The 10,037-nt window shown below is 39.5% G+C and overlaps 1 pseudogene; it reads right to left on the bottom strand.

The window, feature by feature from the left end:
- Window positions 1–4,666: 4,666 nt before the first annotated feature.
- LOC100344589 (vesicle-associated membrane protein-associated protein A pseudogene) overlaps window positions 4,667–10,037 on the bottom strand; it is a 45,131-nt pseudogene continuing 39,760 nt past the window's right edge.

The following is a 10,037-nucleotide window of genomic DNA, read 5'->3' as shown; positions in this document are numbered from 1 at the left end:
GGAGCAACCAGGACATAATCCAGCGCCCCAGCTGGGACTAGAACCTGGGGTGCCAGCACCGTAGGTGGAGGATTAGCCAAGTAAGCTGTGGCGCCGGCCTCAGCTAGTCTTTTGATGATCTCTGATGTTGTTGAAATTTAAATGGAAAAATGTGTGTTTGATATAACTACAGTTATTTGAAATTGAGTGCATGCTTTTAAAACTGCAAAAAAAAAAATCAAAGATGAATGATGTCAAGGAAACAGGAGAAAGGCAACTGCTACTCCGACATACTGACCTGCCCTCACCAAAAGACCAAATGAGAGGCCGGCGCCATGGCTCACTAGGCTAATCCTCCACCTTGCGGCGCCGGCACATCAGGTTCTAGTCCCGGTCGGGGCGCCAGATTCTGTCCCAGTTGCCCCTCTTGCAGGCCAGTTCTCTGCTGTGGCCAGGGAGTGCAGTGGAGGATGGCCCAAGTACTTGGGCCCTGCACCCTATGGGAGACCAGGATAAGTACCTGGCTCCTGCCATCAATCAGCGTGGTGCGCTGGCCGCAGCGCGCCGGCCCTGGCGGCCATTGGAGGGTGAACCAATGGCAAAAAGAAGACCTTTCTCTCTGTCTCTCTCTCTCACTGTCCACTCTGCCTGTCAAAAATTAAAAATAAAATAAAATTAAAAAAAGAAGACCAGATGAGAGACTTCTGAAGACCTTCTCCAATGACTAGGCCCCGTGGAAAAGAGCTAATAATTTAGGCAACAGAATTGTTGTGCTCCTTTAATGTATTACATTTAGCTTACAAGATATTTTCCATTGAAAAAAATAACCTGGAAATTCCACTCAAATCTTTTTCCAAGAAGAGAGCTAATTTTTTCAAAAATTTTATCTAAAAATTTTATTACAAGATTCTTCAAATAGGGAAAAGTGTAGATCACTGAAAATCTTAATAAATAATATATGATATGCATCAGGGATGACAAACTATGGGCTACATAAATATTGTACAGCATATAAACTGAGAAACTTTTTTGACATGTTTAAAGTACTGTAAAATAAACAACAATGAAAACAAAACAAAAAAACTACTGAATAGAGACAACACATGGCTCATTACTAAATATAGCTAAATAACCTACTTAATGACTACTATAGGAAAACTCTTCTGACTTCCATTATGACCACTATAGGAAAACTCTGCTGACTCCCAAAATAAATATAAAAATGTCAAATAGAAAGTCATCCACAAAACAAAAAGCATACAAAAAAGCACAAGTATTTAATTTCATAAAATTCTACAAATGTATTTATATATACATAGAAATGTCCAGAAGACTATGGCTATAATTCTTTTTTTTTTTTTTTGACAGGCAGAGTAAATGAGAGAGAGAGAGACAGAGAGAAAGGTCTTCCTTTTTCCATTGGTTCACCCCCCAAGTGGCTGCTACGGCCAGTGCATTGTGGCCAGCGCATTGCGCCGAAGCCAAGAGCAAGGTGCTTCCTCCTGGTCTCCCATGTGGTTGCAGAGCCCAAGGACCTGGGCCATCCTCCACTGCCTTCCCGGCCACAGCAGAGAGCTGGCCTGGAAGAGGGGCAACCGGGACTAGAACCCGGTGTGCCGGTGCCACAAGGTGGAGGATTAGCCTAGTGAGCCGGGGCGCCAGCTATGGGTGTAATTCTGATTGTGGCAATCTCTGGATGGTAAAATTGCACTTTTTATTTATTCTTTTCTTTATAGATTGATATTTACAGAATTACACATATATTTTTACAATAAAAGGCTATTTCATTATGAAAAATAAAAATTACTTAAAATATAACAACTGCTAATATTTTTATTATGTTCCTATTGTATGCTAGGCACCAATCTTAGGGCCTGACATGCATTTACTTGAATGATTCCTCACAATATTCAATGAATAGGTAATTTTTATGCTATTTTTAAATTTGAAAACTAAAGACAGAGTTAAATGTCCAGGTTCACATGACTATCAAGGAATGGACTTGAGGTTCAAATCTCAACAGTCCCTTAGAGTCTAGGTTTAAGTATTAAGTCTGTATGCAAGTATTGTCTCACAGCAACATGGGCAAGCATTTTAAAAATAAACTTATCTTTATTTATTTATTTTTATTTATTTATTTATATTAGAGATACAGAAAAAGCTTCTGTCTGCTGGTTAATATCCAAACAAATATCCGCAACAGTAGGGCTGGACCAGACCAAAGCTGGGAGCCAGGAATTCAATCCAATTCTCCAAGTAGTGGCAGAGGTGCAAATACTTTAGTCATCACCTGCTGCCTCAGAGGGTGTACATTAGCAAGAAGATAGAATCCAGAGCACAGCCAGTACTCAAAGCCATGCACCCTGATATGGGATGCAGGTGGCCCAAGCAGCTTTCTAGCTGCTATGACCAATGATTGCCTCTAAGACTTTTTTATATTAACATTTATACAATTTGATTTGTGATATGGCATCTGAGAAAAGATAATTTTTATCACAAGCAGTATCCCAGACCACAGAAGCAATACTTCTTCCAAACTTCCAAGCCAGCTCACTGCTAATGGCCTGAGGAAAGCAGCAGAAGATGGTCCATGTGCTTGGGCTCCTGCAACTCTCATGGGAGACCCACATGAAGGTTCTGATTCCTAGCTTCTGCCTGGCCCAATCCCAGCCATTGTGGTCATTTGGGGAGTGAATCAGCAGAGTATCTGTGTGTGTGCATGTGTTTCTCTCTCACTCTCCATAACTCTGATTTTCAAATAAATCTTTTATTGAAAAATGGGAATGGGCTAAAGAACAAAACTGTTCCATACACCAGATCTGTCTATGTAGTAAAAAAATGTCATCCAGAAACCAGTGTTTTTGAAACATCATACTAAGAAATATCCATCACTGGATAGAAAAGTATCTCTCTGTTCATGAGCATATAAAAAAAATTGTTAGACAGTTTAGTTCTTCAAGGATGTAGATAAGAGAATACAAATAAAAACTGTCAATCATTCACTCAGCCTAGATATTGAAACCAAAACCATTCTTTACTGTCTCTACTAACATATCTTTACTCTTTCATTTGGATTTCTAACCTAAAATACTTAATCTCTGCCTCAAAATCCTAACCTTGTTGTTTCTATCAATCTTGAATTGTTACATCATGAGTCTTATCGAATGCTATTCAACTCCATGCACTGAAAGACCTGCCTTAAATCAAAGTTCCAACTTGCGATATAGCTGACCTTGTCTTCCTGCCTACTGATATACCACCAAAGCTTTGTCAATTGATGTTCTCTCCCTCCATGAACAGCAATAAATTCAGCTTTGTTCATAATATTTGGGGAATCAGTTTTTGACAAAGGTTTCTAGAGAATAGCCACACATACTAATAATTACTACAGTGAGAATAAGAAATTAAAAATAAGAAACAGGAATGGACAACTTGGCAAAATCATAAGAAAGATGGGCCCTGTAACATTAAAATGACCAGTTCAGGAAATGTATGATTATAAATGAAGGAATCAAGTTGAGTGTCCATGTATGTATATGTTTAGAAAAATGTAGAACTAGGATTATGCTACTTTTACTAACAAATGATTACACAGGGCAAACTCCTGGTTATTATTATAAAACTCCATGGAATTAAGCTCCAAAACCTTGAGAGAGAGCGGTTAACGTAACTCAAACAGGAGACAGACATAGAACTTCCAACCAGAAGTAAGTTTGTGGAATGTGATTGTGGAAAATTCTGGAATGTAATATTTCTGTCAAGGCTATATTTGGAGCATTTTATAAGAAAACATGAATGATATTCTTTGCTCACTCTAATTGTGAGAAGAATTATGAAGGATTAAAGAAAATGAAAGCATCATGGAATGGAATAGTAAAATCATTTGTGATTGAAGAAGTCAAAAATAAGAAAGAGGAAGAAATTCATCCAGTGGACCTCACCTCCAGTTAGTGTTGACTTCCCTGCTGGGATACACAAGCCAATAAGTAGCACAAACAAAAAGCCCCCCAAGTGGCACAAATATAGACAAGAGGCAAAATATATATATATATATATATATATATATATATGCAGAGCTAGAACAAAAGACAGTAAGGATCTGAAATGGTGAAAAAGCAAAGAGGATACATGAGAAGCATACAACAAAAGCTGATATAAAATCAAGAGCACAAAGATAGTGAAAGGAGATGGAAACAGAATCCTGAGTCACCCCCGCATTCACAGGCCAGAAAGACAAGAAAAGTGGAGGAAAAGCAAAAGAGTAGATAAGAAAAAAAGCCATGTGCATGTGGAGTTCTAGACACTAAATTCAGATGGGAATTCAAGAGGATATCATGATCAGCTGAGTCAAATACAGCCAAGAGATCGAATAAGACAAGAACCAGCCACTGGGTAGAGCAATGTGAACGCAATTGGTGATTTTTGTCATGAGCAGCAGGAAGAACCTACAGGAAGTCTAAGACTGAATGCAAAGAGAGGAACTGGGGGCAATGATTACAGGTAACACTAAGAGATTTATCATAGCGGGAGAAAAAAGGGAGAGTAGCTGAGAAAAAAAAAAAAAAGATGTCAGTCCAAGGAGCTGCTTCTTTTCAAAAGTGAAATGACAGCATGTTTGTATTCTTATGAGAACCTAGAAAAATGGGAATAATTTGAGAATACAAAGGGAGAAAAAACTGCTGAAGTATTATTCTTTAGTCCAGGAAAGGGGGTATACTCCACTGCCCAAGAGGAGTAGCAGTTGCAGGAGCAGTTTACCCTTGTTCCCAGAGATGAAGCAGAGTGTAGGGACACAGGTTGGCGGGGTTGGTAGCAGTGGCATGTGTGGGTAATAGTGGTAAAGCTTAAGGAAATTCCCTCTGGTTGCCTGAATTTTCTTAGAGACATAGACAACAAAGTGGTAAGCTGAGAATGAGTATTGGAAAAAAGTTTGAGGAAAAAGGGGAAGTAGAACACAGCACCACAGCAGAGGAAGTGGGAGTAAGTATACTAATCAAATCCATCAAAGAGGGGGCAGGCTTAGGTCATGGAGATCAGAGCCTTAGGTCTCTAAATAAAGCTAAAGTAGACTTTTAGGGGATGCTGCTAAGGCCAAAGTTCCTGCACTTGTGAGTGACCAATCACACCCACAGAAGCAGGGACAGGCTTAGTAGGATATGTTGGGGCTGGAGTCCAGGGTGTCAACCAAAGTCAAGGCAGTTTTTTTTGTTTGTATGCTATAAAATAAAGTACCTGCATATTAGATAATAGCATATTATATTTGGTATAACAGTATATTATATTTAATATATTATATTTAATATAAGAGTATTATATCAAAATTAATTTTCATCTGGAAATTCTTCTGTGGTAAAAGAATGTTTTCATTTTTAGAAAGTGCAAACTAAGGGGCCAACATTAGTGGGCCAGCATTCCATATGGGAGCCGGTGTGAGTCCCAGCTGCTCCACTTCTGGTCCAACTCCCTGCTAATGTGCCTAGGAAAGCAGTAGAAGATAGTCCAAGTGCTTGGACCCCTGCCCTATATGGGAAATCCAGAAGAAGTTTCTGTCTCCTGGCATCAGTCCAGCCCAGCCCTGAATGTTGCAGCCATTTAGGGAGTGAACCAGAAGATAGAAGACCTCTCTCTCTCTCTCTCTCTCTCTCTCTCCCTGTGTGTGTGTGTGTGTGTGTGTGTGTATAACAGCATCATATATGGTCACTGGTTTGAGTCCCAGCTGCTCCTCTGCCAGTCGAGCTTAGCGTACATAGGAAAGCAGCAGAAGATAACCCAAGTCCTTGGGCCCATGTACCCACATGGGAGATCTGGTAGAAGCTCCTGTTTCCTGGCTTTCGCTTTGCCCAGCTCCAGCCATTGCGACCATTTAGGGAATAAACAGGTGGGTAAAAGGTCTCTCTCTCTCCAACTCCCACCCTGTAACTCTGCCTTTCAAATAAATATTTTTAAATAAACTCTTTCAAATAAAAAAGTCTCTTAAAAAAGGAAAAAGCAACCTGAAGTTTTTAAAGGAAAATGGGCAACATATCTGCAACTTATTCTCAAATGGTTCAAAATAAATAATAATATTTACATTGATATGAGAGAGATAGATAGGATAAAAAGCAAATGAGTAAAAATTGGTAACATTCCAGGAATCCTGGTTAAGGATACAAATTATTTTACTTTTGCAACTTTTTTGTAACTTTAAAATTATTTCAAAATACAAATTTATATATATATATATGTTATATTATCACACATAAAAATTCATGTGGATACATACATTCAAGTTAGAAAAACCATGTTACATACAGAGATTATTATAGCACTGGATTAAAAAATAAGATGACAGAATAGAGAAAGGAGCTATTGCTTTAGGCTAGGGGGAAACTGTCACAAAATTGTGGAGGAAGTGCATTCCAAGAGGAGAGCTGGAGAGAAATCTACAATAGAAATTCTACAGAAGAAAGAGGGACGTCATGGATCAGCGTGGAAGGTGCAGACAAACAAGTGCAGACACAGCACACGACCCCCACAGCCAAGAGGAAGTACCAGATTTGGAGAGCAAGTGAGAGCAGACTGCAGCAGCCCATGATACTGGTGATACACCCAGAGGGAAAGCTTGGAGAAGTACACTGTCTTTGAGTACAGCCTGGAGCCCTATAGGATATGGTGCCCACCTCATCAAATTGAAATATTAGAAATAAAGAATACAATATGTCAATAAAAATACAGTAGAAAGTTTTAACAACAGACTTGATGAGGCAGAAAAAAGAATACCTGGGCTAGAAGACGAATATTCATAAATTTCTCAATTTCTCAGTCAGAACAACAAAAAAAAGTTAGAAACATTAAAAACTGTGGTGCATGCCGGCGCTGCGGCTCACTAGGCTAATCCTCTGCCTTGTGGCGCCGGCACACCGGGTTCTAGTCCTGGTTGGGGCGCCAGATTCTGTCCCGGTTGCCCCTCTTCCAGGCCAGCTCTCTGCTGTGGCCAGGGAGTGCAGTGGAGGATGGCCCAAGTACTTGGGTCCTGCACCCTATGGGAGACCAGGATAAGTACCTGGCTCCTCCCATCGCATCAGCATGGTGCGCTGGCCGCAGCATGCCAGCCGCGGCGGCCATTGGAGGGTGAACCAATGGCAAAAGGAAGACCTTTCTCTCTGTCTCTCTCTCTCACTGTCCATACTCCCTGTCAAAAAAATAAAAAAATAAAAAATAAAAACAGTGGTGCAGATTTATGGGATACTATCAAATGACCCAGAATATGGGTCTTACGAGTTCCTAATGGTGTGGAAAGAGAAAATGGATACAAGGCCTATACAGTGAAATACTTATAGAAAACTTCCCTAATTTGGAGAAAGAGATGTCCAAGTACATGATGCATATAGAACTCCTTATAGAAATGACCAGTGAATATCTTTGCCATGACACATTGTAATCAAATTTTCAACAGTAAAACATAAAGAAGAGATTCTAAATTGTGCACTAGAGAAATGCCAGATTAATTTCAGAGAATAATCAATTGGATTCACAGCTGGCTTCTCATAAGAAACCCTAAGAGAAAATGGAGAGACACAGTCCAAGTCTTAAAAGAAAAAACTGTCAACCCAGAGTACAATACCTTGGAAAGCTCTCATTTATCTTTTTTTCTTTTATTTTTTTCTTTTTTTTAACTTTTATTTAATGAATATAAATTTCCAAAGTACAGCTTATGGATTACAATGGCTTTCCCCCCATAACGTCCCTCCCACCCGCAACCCCCCCTTTTCCACTCCCTCTCCCCTTCCATTCACATCAAGATTCATTTTTGATACTCTTTATATACAGAAGATCAGTTTAGCATACATTTAGTAAAGATTTCAACAGTTTGCTCCCACACAGAAACATAAAGTGAAAAATACTGTTTGAGTACTAGTTATAGCATTAAATCTCAATGTACAGCACACTAAGGACAGAGATCCTAAATGAGAAATAAGTGCACAGTGACTCCTGTTGTTGACTTAACAAATTGACACTCTTGTTTATGGCCTCAGTAATCACCCTAGGCTCTTGTCATGAGCTGCCAAGGCTATGGAAGCCCCCTGAGTTCACCGACTCTGATCATATTTAGACAAGGCCAGGGTCAAAGTGGAAGTTCTCTCCTCCATTCAGAGAAAGGTACCTCCTTCTTTGATGACCTATTCTTTCCACTGGGATCTCACTCGCGGAGATCTTTCATTTAGGTTTGTTTTTTTTTTTCCCCCAGAGTGTCTTGGCTTTCCATGCCTGAAATACTCTCATGGGCTTTTCAACCGGATCTACATGCCTTAAGGGCTGATTCTGAGGCTAGAGTGCTCTTTAGGACATCTGCCATTCTATGGGTCTGCTGTGTATCTCACTTCCCATGTTGGATCGTTCTCTCCCTTTTTTATTCTATCAGCTAGTATTTGCAGACACTAGTCTTGTTTATGTGATCCCTTTGGTTCTTATTCCTATCATTATGATCAATTGTGAATAGAAATTGATCACTGGGACTAGTGAGATGGCATTGGTACATGCCACCTTGATGGGATTGAATTCGAATCCCCTGGTATGTTTCTAACTCTACCGTTTGAGGTAAGTCAGCTTGAGCATGTCCCGAATTGCACATCTCTTCCCTCTCTTATTCCCACTCTTATATTTAACAGCAATCACTTTTCAGTTAAGTTTCAGCACTTAAAAAGAATTGTGTATTGATTACAGTATTCAACCAAAAGTATTAAGTAGAACAAACAAAAAAAATACTAAGAGGGATAACATATTAAGTTGCTCATCAACAGTCAGGGTGAGGGCTGATCAAGTCACCATTTCTCATAGTGTTCATTTCACTTTAACAGGTTTCCTTTTTGGTGCTCAGTTTGTTCACACCTATCAGGGAGAACAAGTTGTATTTGTCCCTTTGGGACTGGCTTATTTCACTCAGCATAATGTTTTCCAAATTCCTAACAGGATCACCTTTCAGTTAAAATTTAAACACCTAAGAATAATTGTGTGTTAATTACAGAGTTCACCCAATGGTACTAGAACAAAAAAAATACTAAAATGGATAAAGTATTACACTGTACATCACCCGTCAGGACAAGAGCTGATCAAGTCACTGTTTCTCATAGTGTCCATTTAACTTCAACAAGTTTCCCCTTTGGTGCTCAGTTAGTTGTTGCCGATCAGGGATAACATATGATATTTGTCCCTTTGGGACTGGCTTAATTCACTCAGCATGATGTTTTCCAAATTACTCCATCTTGTTGCAAATGACCAGGTTTCGTTGTTTTTGACTGCTGTATAGTATTCTATAGAGTACATGTCCCATAATTTCTTTATCCAGTCTACTGTTGATGGGCATTTGGGTTGGTTCCAGGTCTTAGCTATTGTGAATTGAGCTGCAATAAACATTAATGTGTGGACAGTTTGTTTCTTTGACAATTTCATTTCCTTTGGGTAAATTCCAAGGAGTGGGATGGATGGGTTGTATGGTAGGGTTATATTCAGGTTTCTGAGGAATCTCCAGACTGACTTCCATAGTGGCTTAACCAGTTTGCATTCCAACCAACAGGGGCTTAGTGTCCCTTTTTCCCCACATACTCTCCAGCATCTATTGTTGGTAGATTTCTGAATGTGAGCCATTCTCACTGGGGTGAGGTGAAACCTCATTGTGGTTTTGATTTGCATTTCCCTGATTGCTAGTGATCCTGAACATTTTTTCATGTGCCTGTTGTCCATTTGGATTTCCTCTTTTGAAAAATGTCTATTGAGGTCCTTGGCCCATCTCATGAGTGGGTTGTTTGTTTTGATGTTGTGGAGTTTCTTGATTTCTTTGTAGATTCTGGTTATCAACCCTTTATCTGTTGCGTAGTTTGCAAATATATTTTCCCATTCTGTTGGTTGCCTCTTCACTCTCCTGACTGTTTCTTTTGTAGTACAGAAACTTCTCAATTTGATGCAATCCCAATAGTTGATTTTGGCTTTGACTACCTGTGCTTCTGGGATGTTTTCCAAGAAGTCATTGCCGGTACCTATATCTTGCAGGGTTTTTCCAATGCTCTCAAATAATTTGATGG

This window comes from Oryctolagus cuniculus, chromosome 13 (assembly GCF_051225735.1).
Source record: "Oryctolagus cuniculus isolate XC-2025 breed Fujian yellow rabbit chromosome 13, ASM5122573v1, whole genome shotgun sequence".
In the NCBI taxonomy this organism is placed as follows: Eukaryota; Metazoa; Chordata; class Mammalia; order Lagomorpha; family Leporidae; genus Oryctolagus; species Oryctolagus cuniculus.
Note: the sequence above shows the minus strand (reverse complement) of the source record. Positions and strands in the feature narration are given on the sequence as shown.